General features: G+C 41.6%; 1 protein-coding gene across 1 annotated transcript in view; it reads left to right on the forward strand.

Moving 5' to 3' along the window:
* The first annotated feature begins 4,287 nt into the window (after positions 1-4,287).
* The window catches only part of LOC115783097 (chemokine-like protein TAFA-2), a 91,345-nt gene continuing 72,832 nt past the window's right edge, over positions 4,288-22,800 (forward strand). The window contains exon 1 of the mRNA XM_030733747.1: positions 4,288-4,760. The gene's annotated coding sequence lies outside the window, so the exon portion shown is untranslated. The remainder of the gene's footprint in view (positions 4,761-22,800) is intronic.

A 22,800-nucleotide genomic window follows, 5' to 3' on the forward strand; every position in this document is an offset into this window, starting at 1 on the left:
ATGTCTGTAATGTAATTTTAATGGAGCTAACTGTAGTGTAGTTACCGCTAATGAGAGTCTCGAGCAAGACTTATCCAGCATTCACGCTGCGATGCGAGGCCATCAATTAGGAATGAGGGCGGAGACCAGTCTTTCATGCTCTTCATAGCTTTGAAGGAATTAGTCTGTTTGAACATTTACATCTTTGAGTGAAAGAGTGTAACAGACAAGAGGAGAAAGGGTTCAGTTAGTATGATGCACCCTGCTGCTATCTGAGATAAAGGCTTCTCTGCTGAGGGCAGCTTTGTCTGTGATAAGTGATTGGCTGTAACTTTTTTACACTGCAACTCTTAGCTTTCTGAGATCTAAGAAGCACTGCTCAAGGTAAAAAAAAAAAAAAAAAAAAAAAAAAAAAGCTTCTTCAGCATTTTCAGTTTAATAAATGAATGCACAGATTTCTAGATTTGAGGAACTTTTAGGGAAATACTAGGATTTCCTGAAAGTCAGCATAACTTTTCATCCCACACTTTTTTTTTTTTTTGGTTCAGACAAAACTGCAAAAAGTGACTTGACTGCATATTTGCCCCATGCAAGGAGTGTCCAGTAATAATGCAAACATACTCTATGCCAATCTAAAATCCAGGAGGGGATGTGCCAAGTCATCTATGGGTGAAAGGAAGAGTTTGACTGATGGACAGAAGGAGGGACAGCAACAGCAAGAAGGGCAGCGGGAACACAGAAAAACAGCCATCAAAATGGATACCACAGCACGTAAGAACGACTGTGACAGCTACACCTTCCAGCTGCTGTCTTTCATATGCTAATGCCGGTATAACCGCCTGCCAGTGCAACCCAGAAGACAATGTGTGTTTTTGTGTATCTGCATGAGTGTTTATGCCATACGAACGGATGCACTCAGCACTCAGTGCCACACGGTATTGGTAATGAGAGTCATCTGGCAGGGCTTTGAATCTTGTGCACAAGTGCAAACATAATAAAGCTTTAACCTTCACTTTTATGTTCAAAAAGAAATGAACTTAAATGTATGTGTTATAATGTACTTTGTGACAAAAGAAAATATTTTAACAGATGTTGTCAGCACTGATCTGATTCTACTAAACAAAATTCTTGACATAGATCGATACACTGCAGCTGTTTCCTTTCATAAGCCTTCGCTGATGTCCAATAACGGTTGAACTTAAATGAGCCTCAGCATTGCACACATTTTATATTAACAGCATCATTTCAGGTACTTTTAACTTGACAGGGTTAACCCTCTAATTGCTTATTTTCCCACCCAGCAATGAGGGTGCCAGTCATTCATTTGGGGTTGTGTTTGCATCAACATGGAAAGTGTCACACTTTTATTCTGTCTATCTATAATGATCTGTAGGCAGAAAACAGGACAACGGAGGAGAGTTCAAAAAGGCAGACTTTACTTGAGCAAAAATGTAAGCTACACAGGTGATCTGTTCAACAAAGCAAACAAAACCAGCAAAACAGGCAGCGTCAGGCGCACAGGAAGACTTACAGTAATAGACGAGTGTAATGACCCGTGATACAAAGTCAATGTGGCAGACAGAGGGAAAGACACAGACTGAAAACAGTAAGAGGGAAGTCAGCTTGAGACAGGTGGAATACACAAAAGCAGGGGGAGCCATCAGAATAACAGGAAACACACAGGCAAAGAAAAACGATCAAAATAAGGAAAGGAAAGGTTAGAGCACACATAAAAATGGGGATAAAAAAAGGATAACATTGGTTGCTCTTATGATTTGGATCCTTAGCAAATAAAAGCTACGCTATGTTCACCAGATAGTTGCTCCTTTATCTTTCTGCAGTTTGGTGCTGAGCTGCCTGATATGAGAGCAGTGAAAGGGAACCAAAGTAGGCCAGGCAGGTGAATGTAAAGCTGTTCAGCAGGGCAAACTATGCCTTCAGGAAATAATTCTCTCTCGGTTTATCACTTTAAATGACCATTTGTTGAACTATACATTTCTGAATTGTACACTTTTATGAATTATAAATACTTTAAAAATTCTCTTCTTCTGTAGGACCCAATGGGCTGAAGGCTGCAAGCCACAGACATGCTGAGGGAGTTGTGAAGGAGAGAGTCAAACAAATCCATAGAGGGCTTTTTCCAGAGATTTATGGACTATAAAACCATCTTTAAAATCATCTGAAAAAATAACTTTTTTTTAATATGAGGTTTTGAAAGTGACAGCTGCCAAATGGTACACTGTCTACTATAATTATTGCTCTGATGATTATGAGTAGTACAGAGCCATGTGGCAAACGCCTCATGTCTGTGAGGATTATCTCTTGGTCCTGCTGGATTTGTCTTCTTTTCAGCTGTTTTAGTGAGCTGATAGAAGGAAATGAATGACAAATGAATATGATTAGACTATTTTGAGCTGTTCTAATATCATGTCCACGTGACTGTGCATGTGGTCAAATGTTCCATGCCATGTACGCACAACATGCAACTCCAAGGCAGTCAGGTGATATGCAAAGGAAAGCAAGCTCTGAGTGGCACATTTTACATCCCTTTGTGTGTGTGCAAGTGTGTGCTCAAGTGTGGGTGAGCATGTATGTGCATAAATGCCAAAGATCCCAAAGGAATTAGGCTGATTTTTGAGGGCTTCCAAGCAGGCCCTGGGATCTTGCATTGCATGCATGTCACTGTTATCTTGCAGTCCACATGCTGAGTTTAACTATGCTGCCAGAATGCAGGACAGAAGACAAATCCCATGGTTAGGCTTTCCAGGTTATCCATGATTCACCCGTGTTACTTTAGTGAGAAAGAGAGAGAGAGAGAGAGAGAGAGAGAGAGAGAGAGAGAGAGAGAGAGAGAGAGAGAGAGAGAGAGAGAGAGGAAGAAAAAGAGAGAGGGAGAATGTTTTGATATATTAAGAAGATAGCATACCGGGGGATCAAAGAATGAGTCACAAAAACACAAGTTACAAAGGAAAGAGGAGAGGAGAGGAGAGGAGAGGAGAGGAGAGGAGAGGAGAGGAGAGGAGAGGAGAGGAGAGGAGAGGAGAGGAGAGGAGAGGAGAGGAGAGGAGAGGAGAGGAGAGGAGAGGAGAGTGTTGAAGGTTCAAGAGGGTGACCAGAAAGGAGAGGAGATCAGTAATCTGAACTCTTTGTCAGAGTAACAGATTAGCTCACAGGGTGAAATGATATATGACTGGCAGCAGGCCTCCCCACATGCACACGTGCACAATCACACCCCCACTATGGATCAATTACCCTGTCATCCATGTGTGCAGCCATACATCATCACCTCGATTACATCTCACACACACACACACACACACACACACACACACACACACACACACACACACACACACACACACACTTCAGAACTTCAGTTGTACATCGTCTTACTTAGTGTTTGTGTGTGTGTGTGTGTGTGTGTAGATGTTTATGACCAGGTTCTCTACTGCCTGATTCCTGCGTCCTTAATACCTATTACTGTCTATCTGTTTCTCCTGACACCATAGGGGAAACTGCACATTTTGTGACACACACATACAGTACACATCCACAGCCACACTTAGAGGGCCAGTGGGAACTACTTCCTCAAATGAACTGCACCGGTCAGAGTGACTGAGTCTGGACAAAGTCATTTATTGTGAGTAAACTTCTTTGGGCAGTTTGGGTCATTTCGGGCAGCAGAACACACATACAGACGCACACGGACACACACTCACTCAGGCAGAGAGGCCGGTCAATTTGGATGGCATGGTGTCGATCACCCCTTCGCTCCTTTTGGTGTAGTCTACTGGGAAATGCCCGTAGCTCAGCTAAAGTGAGTTCAATTTAATTTGAACTTCTCACCGCTGAGAGAGGGGCACACAAAGGCATACACACACAGGCACACACAGACACATACAAACACACAGACACACACAAACACACTGAGACAATATTATTGTTTTGTCCTTCATGAAGTGACACAAACATTTTTACTGATACATCTGATGCTGTGTGACTGCATGTGTGCTTGTATTTTGCGTTTTGTGCCGATACCCTGGCCTTTGCTTCTTTCTGTTTCACTGCCAGTCTACATTGGCAATAAACCACTAATATCATATATCCAACATGGTTTGGCGCAGCCCATATGGCCTTCTTCACATTACTGTACGGTATCATTTACATTTATTGCTCGCGCCGCTGTAAGCAGGTCTTCCCAAATTATACCGCTAGGGGGTGCTGCTCCACTTCAGAGTTTACAGTCAGGCAATCCTCTCCATCTTCCAGGCGGACAAGCAGGAGCGCAGTAACAGTCTGCGTGACTCCCCGACCGCAGCGCATCTCTGTCCCACCACTGAGCTACTTTCATACTACATCTTTTAAAGAGGATAAAAAAGGAGATTATTGCTTCAAAAACAAAAAGCCAGATTTCAAACTGGGTGCTTCCTCCCTCGTGATATGGCTTAATAACTAAGTTTCTGTGCAAAAGCGGAGGGCAGGAGCGGAACTTTCAGGAGACCTTTCCTTGCACAGGAGTAGTCGCAGGAGCAGCACGCCGTTTTATCCCAGGAGGTCACGTCTGCTACCGGCTCCTTTTTTCTGCTCCCCGGATTCGGAGGTGGATGGTATGATATAACTTTTCCGCTCCAGTCGAACTGAGCGGCCAGTGTCACAGAGGAGCTGTTTTCCGCTAGTGGAGTGGGGATGCGAGTCTCTTCTCTGTCTCGGATAGCGGAGCGGCTATGAGGAGAGAGGTTCACCTGCTGGGCTAACAGAACAAGACCACACCGCACCAACAGGTATGGGTCACAGGATAGCCTTTACGCCTGGGCAGAGCTGCTCAGTGTACCTCACGGTGTTAATGCGTGTTTAGTTAACAGCAGAAGTGAGCGTGATTAAAAAAAAAGAAAAAAGAAAAGAAAAGTAAATTACTAACCCACCGGACGTGCATGGGCGCAGCTGTCACAGTCTACTGGTTAGCTCGCCTTGGAAAGCCATTTACGCACAAAATGGATTACACTTCATCCGCTCCATTTGTAAGGAAATAGAAAGGGATTGGGTTTTAGGAAGACATTAGAGTTGTGGAAATGATTTCTAGTGGTGACGTCCATCAGCTTGGTCTGGCTTGGTATCAGTTTTATTTACACGGTTGTGATTTTATAGCAAAGACAAATGATTGCGGTTCTTTCAGATGTTACCCAGCCTATAGCCTCCCTCTCTCTCTACCTCTACCTCCAGCTCTCTTTCGCCTTCTCCCTCTCTCTCTAACACACACACACACACACACACACACACACACACACACACACACACACACACACACACACACACACACGCACGCACATCAGCGCTCAGGTAGCTGTGCGTACGTGGGCACTTGCGGATTCTGTGCGCTATTTTAGGCAGAACTGCTGTGTAGTTGTCATTTCATGTTGATTTTTACTGATTGATCCTATTAGCTGGATCCAGATGCGCTGAATCCAGATGTGTCTAATAACTGATAAATTAAAGTAAGAGGCTGTTTTCTTTAAAGAAAGAGCTGATAAGGGACCTTTATGCTTCCCTTCTCCTTAATGCCCCATTCCTTCTGTTTTCAAACAGTTGCACTCAGTGGAGTGTTCGCAGTTCTTCACATGGCTGAAATGTAGGCTACTGCTTTTGCATGTTAAAAATGGGAGGCCGTGTACCCTGTATCAAGCGGTGGGTGTCTTCTGTGCAGCTCCATGAATCACCTGAAGTGTGAATATGAAAACCTTATATTGACCATGGCAGCATAGATCATCAGTCTAACAGAGGCAAGGCCGTGAGTTGTTGAATATGTTGCAGGAGCTACTTTTATTTCTTTCACTGTTAAAAGGAACAAGGGAATGCCTATTTCTAGCCTATTTCTTCATGACCTAGACCTCTTTATAAAGTGTTGTGTGCACACAAGCGTCTTTAATTTAAGCAAAGGTGGCCACCTCAACTGTGAATATTTCTGACACCGTACTGCTCCATCTGTCTCTGTCTCTTCCTCTCCTTCCGTTTTCACAAGCCTCTGTGAAGAACACAGGGGAGGTGAGCACACAGAGGTGAACTGAGAGGGAGTTACAAAACAAGAAGGAAGAGAACTGCCAGCAAGACTTGATGGCAGGAGGAGAACGATGCACAGAGGTGGCGAGTAGAGCAACAAGGGAAATTGGTCGGGTTGTTGGGGTTTATGGAGTGATACGAGAAGAAACTATTATTTGTGGTCACTGATTGGTCACTCAAAGGATGGGCCTTAAATATATATTTTTAATATGGCCACAGGTGCTATCCACATACTTTCAATTTTGTTGGCCAGTGTCAGATTTAGCAGACTTGGCTTTCTTTTGGTTGCAAGCCTTCCTCAAAGGCTTGCATCCTGGAATTGCCTCTTCACTGTTGCCTATCAGACCAGTTTTTTTGTGGGTTAGTGGAGCTCCCAGTTGAGGAATGATGAGATTCCTTTTTCTCAAACTGAAGACTTTGATGTACTTGTCCTCTGGCTCAGCTGAGCACTCTTGCATTTCAGTGAGTGCTCTTCGGTGAAGGGAGTAGTACACACTGTTGTATGACACCTTTTTTAGAGACTATAATTAAACTCACAAAGGCTCCAAACACTCAGCTAGATTTATTGCTTCTTTGAAATCAGCCCAACTATTTCAGCTATGCTTACATCCTGGAAAAAAAGGTTTTTCTAATGATTAGTTAGACTTGTATTAGATAACACAACGTACCAGTGGAACACAGGTGTGATGGTTGCTCCCTACAGCTAATTTCCTTCTCCATATAAACTCACTTAAGGCTTAAAGTGAGACGTATGGCAGCTTTGACTGACAGGAGTATGCAGACACAGGCAGCTATAGCTGATAGCTGTCTGCTAGGTCTCATTTTAGATCATTTGACTCACGGAACTGCACCTCTTGACCAATTTTCTAGTGTTGGTGCACTGTTGAGCATTTTTTATGCAACTGAAATATTTCTGTGTGGTAAAAAAAAGTATGTGCTTCAGTTTTGGTAAGTTTAGAGTTTAGCATCCTTACTAATTAGCAGATGCCTGTCTGATGCAGCTATGCAATCCATGGATTTACATTGCTAACCAAGTTTGCTAGTGCAAGCTTAGATAGATAGATAGATAGATAGATAGATAGATAGATAGATAGATAGATAGATAGATAGATAGATAGATAGATAGATAGATAGATAGATAGATAGATAGATAGATAGATAGATAGATAGATAGATAGATAGATAGATAGATAGATATCTAGATAGATAGATAGATAGTACTTTATTGATCCCACAAGGGAAATTATTGAAATCTGCACAGCTGCTCAATTGACTTAATATGAATTTCCATCTTGGACAAATCACAATATAGCCCATTTAATATGAGGCAAAAAAAAAGAGCAAGAGAGACAAGCCTATGAGAAATAGCAATCTCTCATAGGATTCTGTTGATGATATGGCAAAAAAAAGCAGAAGTTTGTGTGAGTGTACAGTTGTACAAAGAATATCGTTGGCAGTGACTTAAATGGGTTGGTTCTGGTTCAAGGTTATATTAAGTTTAGTCTGCGTGCACTTGATTATTCATTTGGTGGGAAAACAAATCTGTTTTCACAGTCACACTATTTGGACTGACCTCTCTTGTTTGTCTATGCATATGCAAATATAAAATGTGTATGTTTGCTTGTTTTACATTTTATATCTTAATTAGTGGAAAGAGAAGAGAAAGCCAGAGATGCAACAAAGGTCATAGTTGCCATCTTAACTCCTACACCACAACGGAAACCCAGCGTACATGTGCTTTAGGAAAATGAATGGCTCTGTATGAAGATTAATGTAGGGAATAATGCACTGCTTTGCTAAATAAATAAATAAGTATGCAGCCTGTTTTTACCCCTTTCTTAATGGTTTATAAATTCATATAACTGAATATTATTCCCTCCATTGTAGGATTTGATTGATGATATCAGGCGTACACACAGTACCCTGGCAGACTCCTGTCTTGGACATGCCTGAGGTGACTCTGGACTGCAGGACTTGGTCAGATTGAACCATTTTTATCCCAACTCCCCACTGCAACATGACCAAAAGTAGATGCATTTGGAGAGGCATGAAAACGCACCAAGCTTTCATGTTTCTACATCCCACAATTTTATGTCTCCCTATGCACTTTTAACACACCCTCTACCCTTTCCTGTATTTTCTGACTCACTTTCTTTATCCATCTCTTCTACCAATAAGTCCTCTGGGCCATGGGAATAATGTCAGAGCTGCTATCCAGAGAGAGAGAAAGAGAGATACAGACAGATGGAAAGATAGGAAAAGAGAGATAGTTGTAATAAAGACAAAGAGATCAACCAGAAGAAACAAAAAATGCAGTATGTTTCCTATAAAAGGTGATCTCTTTTTCATTTGCACCTCCTGTACCTTCGCATGATGAGAAGAGAAGAGAAAAGAAGGGGAGAAAAAAGAGAAAAGTACAAGATTGAGAAACAGGAATGAGTGACACAGAGACCTAGACAGAACGAGAGAAGGAGAGGAAAAAGGAAGCTACAGGGGATAAATAAAAATAAATAAAAAGCATGTGTCCTATAAAAGAGTGTTCTGTATTTCATTGGCCATCTCCAGTAGCTGTGTGTGGTGAGCTGAGGCCCAGGGGGGACGAGTAGCCACTCTAAATGTGTGTAACCCACATAAAGAAATTGTTTCTGGGAGATCGAGCCCCGTAAATTCATTCCTAGCCGTCAGCCCTGTTCTTATCCCACCTCCCAAAGGTGAACTATAACATCCAAACACATATATTTTTTAGATTCTTCCTCGCTCTTGCAGCACACAGACACACGCACTTATTTCTCGCGACAGATCCAGACACACATATCAGTCAGCAGAACCTCATTTTATCTTTGTGCATTTTTTTTTGCTCAGAATGCACACAGATATACTACACACATTCATTTTTTGATAAACATACTTTTTTTTTTTTTTTTAGGAGAAAATACACATTCATAGAAATGCAGACACACATTGCTTTACTCCCGAATGGCTTGTGTGGGACAGTTATGGTGACAGCTACAGCAACATCAGTACCTGCTGTGGAACAAAACAGCGTCAGAGAGAAACAGCAGCAGATGCTGAGCTCACAGCTCCAGGATTACCTTAGCCTGAACAAACTCCATTACTGCCTCTATTACCCAGGTATACACAGCCCGGGAAAAAGCACTTTGCAGAACCACTGTTTACCTACCACCTCTCGGCCCCACACTGCTTCCCTTGACTACAGAGCAAGGAAAGGGGTGAAGAGCAGGGGAAAGGGGGGTGCGCTTCATGGGGGGAAAGCATGAGGAGCGTCTTTCCCTGGCTGTGTGTGTCTAATTCAGGTTAATGTAGAGGGCGGATTGAGTATCCACAAGAGAGAAAATCATTATTAATCCTTTTGCTAGTCAATCAAACAAAAATTCAGTGTCAGCATATTTTAGAACTCAGCTGTTTGGAACAGTTATCAGGCAAAAAAAGATGTCACAAATTATTACTATTTGTATTTAATATCACTGTTAATCAACTGTGTTTAGATTTTTGGCCCAGTTGTTGGACAGTTATTATTATTTTCTTAAATAAAGAATTATGAAATGCTGAATTAAAACTTCAGCTTCCAGCTTTGCAAATGTGCTGTTTTATTCACATTACTGTAAACTCAGCTTCTTTGGGATTTGAAAAGAAAGCACTTTTAAGACAATTTGTCAAAATATCCAACTTCTGCCACTTCTTATTTTTCATCTGCATCTGTTTGGGAAAACTTTCAACTCTTGGTTAAACAAAATCATTAATTTTAAGACAGCATGTTGAGTTCTGCCTTTCAGGAACTGCCATTTCTCATCATTTGTTACATTTTATACGCTAGAAGATTGATGAATTTACTGAAAACAATAAGCAATAGATAATGATAACCATTTATTGCAGAGACAGACAGACAAGACAGAGATGATGAGGGAATATGGTGGCAGTGATTGGGGTATGTGATCAGGGTGAGGCGGCGTGTTGTGTGCGTACACGAGAGCTTTTCCAAGGCTGTTTATGTGATTGCAGAGCCAGCAATACAAAGCCGAATGGCTTTTGCAAAACAGCATAAGTGGATGAGCAGAAGGTTAATAAGGGAGAAAAGCAAGTGTGTGATTCCGTGTGAAAATACACTATAAGTACGCGTGCATGCCTGAGGTGAGTGATGAACTGCCATGTATTTGAGCTGAAAGCCATCCATCACCCTCATCAGTGGCTCTTGGGTCCTGTCATTACACGTTTCCCTTCATTTACACTGTTAATAGCCATCTCTCTTGACCAAACCCTGCTGTCTCACTGTCAGCCTCTCAAACATTTCTCTTTTTTCCAACACGACGCAGTGGCGTAAACAGATGCAGTACATCAGCAAGTGAATGCATCACTGTTTATAATGCTATGACAATATTTGAGGCATGTTCTGCAAAACATTTGCTGCTTTGAAGTTTCAAATTGTTTCAGAGTAGGTTTCAGATTACAAGGTCAGTAACTTGGGAAGCTAACACCTAGATCCAAACTGTTATTTAATGAATGTCTCTGTTGCTTTTGAAAGATAATGAGCTTTTAACAGGGAAGTAATGTTGATGCTCTCAGTCACCAGCGAGGGGAGCTCCACTCAATCAAGATTTTGTGTAAAAGACTTGATAGGTCACCAAACACTTGTACTTTAAATGTGCTTGATTTAAAAGAAAAGTATTGTCAGAACAGGTTATGCAATGCAATGTAATGATAATAATAGCCATAAAAATATGGAGCCTTTTTATAATCTGTCTATCATAACTGGTTTTCAACAACACATTCTTGGTACAACTCCAATTTCCCCCATTGTGAGATCAATAAAGTATCATCATCATCATCATCATCATCATCATCATCATCATCATCATCATCATCATCTTCTGTCTTGGCAGCTTTTAAAAGCCAGACAACCCTTGAGAGGTTTAAAAACTGCATGCTACGCAGCATTATTTAGCAAAAGTTGGAGACAAAAATATTGGCAGACAAAATCTACAGACTGCACCTGTGAGTTATCTTTGGGCTCAGCTATTTCGTGGTGGTAACAGCTCTTCTTGACAGCACCGGTCTTTCTTTAGTGGAAAACATGGTCATTTCTAATTGGGCTCTAAAACACAGCTACATATTAGTCTGGTATCTCAGGACAATAGATGACTGAAAACCATAGAAAACAGTAATGACATACAGACTCAGTGAGTCAGAATGCAGAACAAAAGATGACAGGATATGTTTCCAACCTGTTAAAGCAGAAACTTCCCTACATGCTGATAGAAAGATGCTGGCTTGTCTCCGAAGCATGTTGTATGTGCTTTGCTGAACCTCAGAGGACAACACAAAGCGCTCCTCATTCAGTGATTTCACATTTGCACATATAGAAGTTCTAATGGTGTGTTACTAAGTAAAGACATGTTTTTACTTCAATTCCAAGGCTCATTTACAGATAATTGGCATTAATCAAAATATGCTAGAATACAGTAGATGTTCCTGCACCATGGTAGGTAAATTCAAAGAGTGCAAGTGAACCATTGTTAATATTGTGGTAGCCAACTTGCTGTGACATCTTACATCTTATTAAGGAAGCAGTTTGATTTGTTGATTTTGGCGCCACTATAGCTTCTGTTAATGAGTTTGCAGTGACAGAACTCCCAGCCAGTGTGTGGGCTGGGAGGTGGTATTACTTTCAGCAGCCATTATAAACGAACCGACACAGACACTCTAGCTTTGGCGGTGTCAGAGCTGACTCATTATGGCTGATGGCAAAGAGGAGCTGTTAGCCAGAAGTCTGAACTACACCACACATGCAGCCCTCTGGCAGCTTTCTTCATCAACAACTAGACAGCAATCACTGTGGTCATTAGGCCAGCAAATTAGGCCTTACCTTGTGTGCCTGTTTGTGTGTGTGTGTGTGTGTGTGTGGGATTGCTGTCTCTGTTATCTAGAGGTATGTTTGTGAGAGTCTTGTCTTGGTCAGTCCTACGCCAATGATGAGGTGCAAGGTAGGTGGAAAATCAAGTCCCCAAGGCTGAGAAATGGAAACCACAGAGACACTTAGAGCCACTGATGAACTGAGCCACTGTTGATAGATTATAACGAGAGTTGTAAACTCACTCACTCCCTCACTTTGTCTTCTTTCCTTTAATAATTTCAGGATTTTTTTTTTTTCCTGGGTGTAGCTCTGGGCTTGTCCTACTGTCTGTCCGTGTTTATCTGTGTATGCCCTTTTATCTCGTAGTCTTTGATTATGTTCTTATAAGTGGAACCACTAGCTATTTTACAGCTGCCTCATTAGGTTGTCAGGCAGGCCCACAGCACATGCAATTATATCTAATTATGCAATTATGAATTCAGAATGAAGCTTTATATACTGTAGACTGGTATGTTTGAGCTGGAGCACATGCACAGCAGTAATTAGTGCAGTTTTGTGGGTACTTGTGCACTGTACGAGTGTGTGTGTAGCTCACTAATAAAGGAGATAATGAAGAAATAGACATGGATGAACGTGCACATTTAAATAATTTTGTGTTACCTTTGAGGACTTCTTTTTTACACACTGTGCGATTAGTCTCAGTGTATTTATTAGTGTAGAGGACTGTAACAAAACAACACTCTGTTCCACAGTTCAGCTCTGTCTCATTATACTTATAAAGCAGAAGGATTTGGTAGAAAGCAAAAACGTAACTTAAAGTTGAAAAAAAGTTTGAATCTAAACATTAATATTAACTTCAGCTTCTTATCCTGCTTAGTGCTTAAAAGCCAAAAGAGTGCCTACATGTTTAAATCTCTGGAGCTCGAAAAAGGCCTTTTTTCAAGCTCCAGAGACTATTATTACCTGGATGACTGAGAACCTACACAGACATGCATGTTTTAATAAAAACAACGTTTAAGGAACGTGGTCGATATATTGCAAGAAAAATGACATATTGATATAGGGATGTTTTGTGCTAAACAAAGTTAAAGGAAAGCCATGATGCAACAGTACACTTTTAAAGTGACAAATAAGAGCAGCCTACAGTTTAGCATACTGGCCATTCTGCTTGTTGCAGTTCTTTCTACTGACTGGACCAGTCAAGCTACTAATGGCTAATGCAGCAGTGGATAGGTTAGTCCTATGCAGACTGCCACCCAAACATAAACAGGAAGAAGCTGAGTAAAGATGGTGCTCTAAATACTGTAATTAGTCTTTGTTTATTAGTAACACAGATATTAGACTTGAGTTAGGCCTCAGTCACATAGACCTAGAGACTGGTCGCTAACCAGCTGGCAGAAATGTGGATCCCCTGACCAGTTAGCAAGTGGTTGCTGGAAGTTGCTCGCAGTTGCCAGGTGACATCAGTCCTAAAAAGGGTGCTGCACTAAAAACCTCTGCAATTACTTTGGCCACTAGAAGATTGGTGGGGTCGCCTCCAGTTTGCATGGATGATGATGACAGAGTGGTTTGAGTGTGTCTGCAGACAAGTTGGCATCTTACATGCAAAGTACTGACAACTGCACCAACCTGCTAGTGACCAATCACAAGGAGTTTTTCAGTTTCAGTTTTTCAGTGCAGCACCGTATACAGTACCTGTATACCTCTTTGTGACAACTGCCATCAACCTTCACTCGCTGACCAGTCATGGAATACACACTTTTCCGTAGCAGCCAGTGGTTACTGGGGGTCATTGTCTGGTCTTTTGGCCTGCATGAATGCGGCTTTAACAGTCTACCTGGAGATTTATGTTTCAGAATTCTATGCCATAGGTTCAATGTAACCACAAAGCCCTCTGAAACCCTACGACGTACAGACTGGCTTAATGCGCAGCTGCATGGTGGCATGATGGTTAGCAGTGCTGCCTCACAGTTAGAATGCCATCTAGAAGGTCTGGGTTCAATTCCGGCTGGGCCCAGGCCTCTTGCTGTTTGGAATAGTAGACATTTGGTGTTTTTGTTTGGTTTTTGTTCACAACCCTCTCTCATGTAGTTTTTTATTGTTCCATGGACAAATGTTATTTGTAAATGTTAATATACCAGCATTCAGCAGGGCTGAGTTTTATCATGTTTATTTACCAAATTTAAACAGACACAGTTCAACACTGTAAAAAATATTTGTGTTACTGTGCAGCATGGTGGCGTGGTGGTTAGCACTGCTGCCGCACAGCTAGAATAGCTATCTGATAGTCTAGGTTCAATTCCGCCTTAGCCTGGGACTCTTGCTGTGTGGAGTTTATATGTTCTCCCTGTGTCTGTATGGGTTTCCTCCCACAATCTGAAGACATGTAGTTACTGGAGTTAGGTTAATTGGTCTCTCTAAATTGCCCACAGGTGTGAATGGTTGTCTGTGTCAGGCTGGTGACCTGTACGGGGTGTACCCTGCATCTTACTGCCATGTCAGCTGGGATAGGCTCCAACACAACCATCAAAAGACATTTTATTTTTTCATGAACTATAAAAGATAAGTTTGGTCAATTAGAACATACAATTTAGTTCAATTGGAAATGGAGTAGTGCTTACTTAACAGGCTGAGTTAAATAAACTGTTTCATTACTTAAAAAATTTAAGGCAACGAGTTACCTTGGTTTTTTTTAAGTAGATTCAGCTTATCCGGGTTTACAGTGTAAACTGGCATTCACCTCCCTGGAAATGTAATTACACGTTGCGTTGGTGCAGCCTGTAACTCCTGTGACTGGCCTGTTCAGTACCCTTGATTCCTCCTATGCATTTCCAGCTTCTTTTTTGCTGCAGTTTTTTAATTTATCAGTGAGAGAATAATAATTATCTCCTAAGGAACAATAGTCATAGGATCAATATTGGGACTCACAAATGTCAGCAAATTACTGGAGAGAGATTGCCAAAACTTCCCCAGGAGGGAAAAAAAATCCAGGCATTTTATTTGTTTCTATCGTGGCTGGCAACACAATGAAATTAACACATAAAGCACCAATAAACACCACATAAACACTACATTTACGTAGGTTATGTTGTAGGCTCTACAAAGATTCACATCTAAATCATGCCTATGTCACAGCGACTGTCAGCAACCTTCAGCAAACACTTGCAGCCAGTTATGAAATACGCATTTTTCCCTCGTAACTGGTGGTTGCCAAATGGTTGCTGACTGGTCCTTGGATCTGTGTGACTGAGGTCTTAAAAAAATAGAACTGCGAGTCTTTCTGTTTTTCTAACAGTAAGCTGCTTACACTGGCTTCTGTGTGAGATTGTGATTGATTCCTTAAAAATCTTTTATTTCATTGGTTTTAGGGCACCTTTTAAAACCCATTCCTTCATTTTCACAAGGACTTTTCCAATGAAAGATGAGGGGACTTATTTCTACTAAAGAAAGACTGGAGCTTGACCACAGGTGCTCACAATCAGACCCGTGGTCAATTTATAATCACCAAAAAAAAGAGCTAACAAGCATATCTTTGGGAGTACCCAGCCAGAATACCCAGAGGAAACCCATGCAGGCACAGTGAAACATGCAAGCTCCGCACAGAAAGGCCCCAATCAGCTGATGGAATCAAACCTAGGACCTCCTTGCTGTGAGACAACAGTGCTAACCACTGTGCTCCCTGCTTCACATCAACTAGGTTAGATATCAATTAAGCTATGTAAACCTGAATTGATATTGCTGATTACCACTGTGTTTTCAAATGCATACTGTTCTGAAAGTCATACACTTGAGTCCCTGACAAATCTGTCACTTTGGCTTCAACCACAAATGCCACAGTCCGCCCAGTAAGAGGGAACACCTTGTTAAGAAGCATGAAAGCAGTGGACTGCTTCTTCTAATTTGCATGCTTCAGCCTTCCAACACAGCTGCAGCATTTCTGTTTTTCTACCAGACACATTTCACACCAGCCCTTCAATAGATGAGATAAAGAAAAAACGGTGGAAGAGGGGAATGAGCTACGGTAGGTGGTGCGCTTCAGTGTGTCATGTTTCTCTACAGATCCTATTGAGGAAAGCAGGCACGGCTGCTAGGCTCCCAATATGTGTGTGAGACGGGCTGACAGTAATACAAGCAGTATCTGGCACCCCCTCCCAGGGATCACATCCTTAAGACGGTTTCTCTTACTAATCCCCTCCTAATATGACTAATATTATGACACTGCCATTAGCTAGAGCCCTCTGAGGGCACACGCAGGAGGACAACTATAGAAGCAAATATGTGCACATATACTCGTGGTGCTTGAGACGGCTTTAAGTATTAATCTGAGGCAGTTTCAAAGAAATAATGCTTTATTTCTGAATGAAGCAACACAAGAGCAATCTAGACTTTATACTTGCTGTTTGTCATCTAAAACATCTAGTGTTTGTTTGTGTGGGTTGGGGGGGGGGGGGGGGGGGGGGGGTTGTTTAGTTGTTCAATGAAGAAACCTACTGCTTAGTTTGATTTACTGATGTTGCCAGTGGCTGAGGAGACAAAGATAAGTATCAATGTCAAAAATCAACAAGACTTAATCAACAAGTGCTGTCAGGGAAAAGCAGCAGAGAATGGCAGCAGTAACAGTAAAAGCAACAAGATAATATGTGCTTTCAAATGTAATTTTTAGGTGATGTTACATTTAAAAAAAAAAAAAAAAGCTTTTTGCTCATAAACATATTTTAAAATGCCATTATTTTGAATGGTTTGTGTATGATTAAGATCAAATAATGCTTCACACATGCGCCCGTTAGTGTATAACACAACATTCTTTCAGGTTGAGCCAGGATAAGACTCAGGCTGTGTGGGAGAGACTGAGAGAGGCTGTGAATGCAGAACAAGAATTCTAATTTTAAAGCCATGAATTACCAAAAGGCTGCTTTCAATTTGATTGAATCCAACTTTATTAGCATTCCGCTTGCCTTTATGTGATGAGGCTGAGCTGGCCTTGTGTCCTCTCCAGGGCTGCAGCTGTGGCAGTGAAGGGCACAAAGAGGAGCTTAATTTGGGATGCTGATCGCTTTAGGGCTTTTGGTGACAGTGAATTGCATTGTCAATTATTTTTGTCAATATGTTTTCTACAGCTTGTCTACTCTTATTGCACACAGAACTGCTTTGGATATGACACATTGAGCATGTCTGTCATACGGTGTGAAATTTAGATAGTAGCACACACAGACACATTTGTGTCCTTTGCTTAATATAAACAAATGCACACACACATAAACATTTTTTTTATTTTTAGATAAAGTTTTTTTTGTTACAAAAAAAATAAAAATAAAAACAACAAAAAAGCCATCTTGCATTAAATAAGATAAGCACTAGTTTGAAAACATCTGGCAGATGTGAGGACAGACACACAAGACTCCCAAATAACGATTACATGAGAGTACAGAGTACTTCCTCATTCTTCCCCATCATGACTCGAAATAGTTCTAATCTAAATCTGATAAGTGTACTAGACAGACTAAATAGGACCATTCATGTGTAAATGTACTTTCACCAGTTCTGAAAACATTTCTATCAATAACAGTTGATCCATTTATTTCTATCATTATTGTGAGTATAAGAATTGAGCAATGAGTTTCACGTACTTTATCCATCAATGACAGAATGCAACTTTCTTGAATTACCCTTAAATAGAAACATGGTATAGTCATGTAACCATCCACGCTGTGCACTGAGAGCATTAGTATAAGACTGAGCTGATGGTATTTTTGATTAAAGTCTCTTTAGAGAGCCAGGTGTGTGCACAACCTGCGCACACCTGGCTGCACTAATGAGGCCCCTAAAGGCCCTCAGAGCTTGCTCTAAGGCCATATGTTTGACTGTGTGTTTATATGTTTGGCCATGTACACTTATCTTTAATGTGTGGTTTTAGCCAAACAGTGCTGTCTGTAGTGCTGAAACTGCAGTGGCAGCCAGAGAGGGAGCTGTCCATGGTGTTGCAGGGATGATGCGCACCTGGGAACGCAAAGCAGAACTCAAAGATGTTTGAAGTGATCACTGTAAACCATTTGATTGCATTATTACATCAGATTAAGATTATTTATCATTGTTCTAAATTTGGCTCTCCTCCAATCTACATGGCCACCTACAAGATGATGGCAGCAGTGGTGCTGAGCTGCTTAAAAGACAGATTTTTTTTTTTTTTTCCCACAGTTCAACTTCCTCACGTGGAGACATCTTAAGAATCTGTTTGACACAGCATGGTCCTTCTCACCCCCAAAGGTGTTTGTTAAAAGAGAGCTAATGCAGTGAGGCATGGTGGAGAGAAAATCCACCTGACAAGGACTTGTTTGTTCACGGGGGGGAAAGAGGACAGGGGAGGTCAGCGCAAAGGAAGAACAGCTGCGGACAAAACAAAAAGGGATTCTCGGAAGTGAGGGACGACGTTGAATGGACGGAAGCTTTTTTGCGTGTTCTCCTGGAGTTTCATGCAGTATGAATAATCTGCAGAATGCATGGCTTTTGAATCTTTCTTTTAAATGGGAATTCAATGTCTTCAGATGTCATCCTGATTCAATTTCCGCTTTAAAGCATCCCGTTTAAAAATTGAACAACTCTTTGACTTGCTTTCTTTCAGAATCTGCGTGTGCTTGCGAGTGCAAGTGAGCATATGTTACCTATACTGCAAGGGTCTGTATGTGCAAACTTGTGTCCTGCACCTCATTAATAAATCCTGACAGATCAGGGCTGTGCTTTGGCACTGGTTCTCCATCCTTCTCTCTCTTGTCTCTCTGTGTGTGTCTCAGCTTTGGATTTGGAATAACTGTGAAGTCTGAAATGGGAGTTGGGGATGGGGTTGATATGAGGATCCTGTGTGAGTGCATACATGTGTGGGTGTGTGCTTGTGTGTGTGCAGGGTAAGCCTAGGGGTAAGCTTTTAGAGGTCTGAGCAGAAGGGTGTGAGTGAGAAGGAGAAGACAGATTTGAGCATTTATCTCTCCCTGCAGACCTCCTGTCCTGCCTGCCTACACACACACACACACACACACAGAACACACATATATACGTACACCATTCCCATCTGTAATCATGTTTAGCATGGCTCTCTCACACACATACACAGTCTAGTGTGAATGGACGTTCACATCCAGCTTGAAAAGAATGCCTGTGCTTACTGAGTTGGCTGCTCTGTATTTGTTGTGCAGCAACAGCAAAATCTCTCCACTGTACCTCCTATTGCTCACCAGAAACAAGCCCTGAGCTGCAAGCAGACAGAACATAGCCTGGGATTGTGGGGTTGATGCTATTTTTACAGCCAGTGTGATGAGGGATGTGCTGAAAGAAAGCTTGGCTCTCTTCCCCCGCTAGATACTTTAATTAGAATGCTCACACTTCTTCCACTTTCACCTGTCTCTTTGTTATGGGAAATAATACATGTTAGGGAGAAAGAGGTAAATGGATAAATTTGACTGAGAATACAATTTGCACCCATTTCTTTATTTTGCAAAGGCGTATTTGCAAAGAAAAGGTGCTTCCAGGGAGTTGCTGATTGTGTGCGCACAGCGCAGAGCGTTGCAGTCAACAGTACAAATCAATGCAGAGAATATAGTGGAAATTACTACAGCAGCCTGCAAGTGAATCTAGTGGAACAAACTAACTAATACATGAATAAATAAGCACAGTGAAATGGAGATGTGTGTGTTCGGGAGTGTGCGCATGGCACGTAGATCGTGGACAGTGCCGTGCCAGCCAATTAACGAAGTGTGTAAACTGAGCTCATTAAAGAAACACAGCGCTGGGCACACACACTTTCATAAACACAGTCACACACAAACACTTCTTAGTATCCAGCCAGACTCTTCTATTTCACGTATACCATACAAGGTATACAAGGAGGAAACCTTGAGGTTTTTTTGCTTTTCTTCTCCACAGCTGGTATTCTCTGCTTGTTTGAGGGTTCTTCTGTGTGTTAGTCCTTTTCTGCGTCCATGTGTGTGTGCCTCTTTGAGTCTGTTTGGACAAGCTGTAAAAGATTGATTTAGAGTTTGTTGCTTTGAACCAACTGCCAAGTGCTGCCTCGCTAACACTCCGTGTTCAGAGAACAAAAGCTTTTCAAGGTCCCCACCTACTAACCATTCCTCTGTCTCTCTGTCTGTCCCCCAGTGACTCTGCACTTCTTGGCTTCTTTTCTTGTCTTACACTTATCTATTCTAATCTGGCTTCTCTCAGTCTGCCCTTCAGTTTTCAAACGTTGGCTGAGCAGCACAAACACAAGCGCTTCATTTGCTTCTCTGTGTAATAAAACTGAGTCATGAAGATCCTGTTTTGCAAGTGTTGTGACTGAGTGCTGTGTGCCTCTAAACTTTCTCCTGTCAATGAGCCTGTGAAAAATAAGCAGCTATGAGATTTAAGGGAAAACATTTTCTCACACTGCTTAATAACCGTGATTCATGGAACAGTGTGGACTATTATTAGTCACTCAAATGAGAGGAACTGAAGAGGAACTTAATCAGGCGGTGAGGTATGTGCTATTATTCCAGGGTCTGAGTGTTGAAAGGTGTGCCCGTCTCTCCTGTTTCCGCACTACACGTGTTTCAATTTAAATTACGTTAATTCAGTCCAGTTCGGCTCAGTCTGATTTGTTGGCATGAATGCTAATGAAGAAAGGTTCCCAAGTTTCAAAATAACATTGCAGTTATTGACAATATGTGCTGAGTCATTGCAGTTTTTTAAATTGGTTTTCCATTAATCATTTGTGTTGGTTCCCAATCAAAAATTGCCAATTTTCTTTTTTACGTTTTCCCGGAAATATGGAAGTGACTTGTGGCTGGCTCTGAGCTGTGGAAAGTTTTAGCTTTAGCCACTTTGCATTTGTTAGCTTCTTTAAAATTTCAGTTGTGATTTAAGGTGTGTATTTAGGTCTGTTAGGAAAGTTTTTGTGGTGGTCCCCTCATAGTTTGCTTTGTGTCTTCACTCAGACTGAAGACTCAGTCAAGAGTTTTCATGCTAACGACATATTAGCATTTGCTTGCACTGCTTGCTGCATGAAGGGACAGGTTTGTAATCAGTCATAAGGCAGTCCACTGCAAAAAAAATCAGCATCTCCACTGCAAAAAAATCAGAGTTAGTGTGTTCACATACATGACCTGAGCTCTCATAGCAACCCAACAACTGTAGCCTATTTGATTTATCCATATTATCTCTGCTTGGCTGCATGCTGGTATTTTTTTCCTGATGTGCGTCCAGTCAGAATTGTACACAGTTTACATACATAGACAGGCGAACACGTGTGTTTGTGTGGGTGCTGGGGAATGGGGCTCAGAATGATTCTCTGTGCATATTTTGATTTTTTGTGGGCGTACAAAGGCCAGTCATGTGATTAACAAAAGATTTGGAGGACAGGGAAACAAAGCTGCTGCATTCAGAATTTGTCACAGATACAGCTTGTTTGCAATTCCTTCAAGTGCATCCAGTTACACCTCTGTGGACTGGCTCTACAGGATATGAACTTCTTTGCTATTCTGCAAAACTAAAAAAAAAACATTTCTTTCCTTGTCATTAGCCTCTCTTTGGAGCTAAGTCATAAATGATTAACCTTACACTCCATTCAGAGGCATAAAACGACTCTGCAGCATGCATTAACAACAAGGACAGCCAAGCTGAAGTGCTGAGCCCTCATCCAACAGATGGGGGGATTTGACTACAAGCTACATGTTATATTACTGAAGGGGAATCTAACAGTTGTGTCATTTTGAAAAGCCTGACTGTGAACTGATAATCAAAGACCCAAGAGCAAATCCTCCCCTGAGGCAAATATTCATGTATTCACATGCAGCCGTATAGCTTGTGGGTCACCCATGGCACTAACTGTACCTAGCACACAGCTGGCCTGATCAGAGGGAATGCAGTAGACGATGAGCTCAAAAGGCTTTAAGAGATGGCAGTTCAAAAATAGATAGGATGGCCCTTTGTACATGTGCGCGCTTCATCTATCCAGCCATCCATCCATCTATCCATCCCCAGTTAAGTTAATGTTGAACCCTCTAAAATGTGACAGTAGGTTGGCAGATTGCTGGGGCTGCTGGGCTTGGTGTCATGCCAGTAGAGCCAGGTGGTGGAAATCTGTTGGAGATTAAACTGCTTGGTGACCAGCTAACCAGCTCACACTGGCTCTGACAGCCGTGGCACCCCTAGCTGATTGACCCCTGTGGCAGATGTCAGGGGTATGGGTGGCAGGCCAGAGCTTGGCCTTTTCTGCCTTCTCTTGTCCAGGGAGAACTTTGGCAGCCATCCGTAATGCCACATCAAGCCAACGTTCTCAGACTAAAAAAAAGTCTGATGACAGTTGTATTGTTACTGACATTCAGTCCCCCAGTCTTCCCATGTCCCATGTGTCCCTTTGCTCATCCTAGTCTTTTCCTCTTATACCCAGTCTGAGATTTTCAGGCCTTTTCTTTGCAGCTCCACTTAGATCATGGAGATGCCTAGTCCCCATTTACATTGAGAGTTCTTTTTTCCAGGTATTCCAGGTAATGAAGCTGCCAGTCGAGAACTTAAGATTCATCTGTCTCTCAAACTAGAGTTTCAAATGTATTAGTTTTCCAAGTATGAGCCTTCAACTTCTCTTTCTATCCTAGTTAGAGCCAATTAGAGAAGTTCTGTGAAGAAAGTAGTACACACTATTGTATGAAATCTTCATTTTCTGGGCAAATTTTCCACATGAAATAACCTTCATTTTTTACAACAAGAATAATGAGTTTCAAAAGAAAGTTCTTTTTTTTTGGCCATTTTGAGACCACAGTTGAAAACACCAAGGCTGAAGCTCCGTTTAACTGCTCAAATTTTATGCTTCTTTAATAAGAAGAGGAGTTCTCAGCTGTTGGAAAAGGGGATTTCTAAACATTAAACTTAACAAT

The sequence above is a fragment of the Archocentrus centrarchus genome, chromosome 7, assembly GCF_007364275.1.
Source record: "Archocentrus centrarchus isolate MPI-CPG fArcCen1 chromosome 7, fArcCen1, whole genome shotgun sequence".
NCBI lineage: Eukaryota > Metazoa > Chordata > Actinopteri > Cichliformes > Cichlidae > Archocentrus > Archocentrus centrarchus.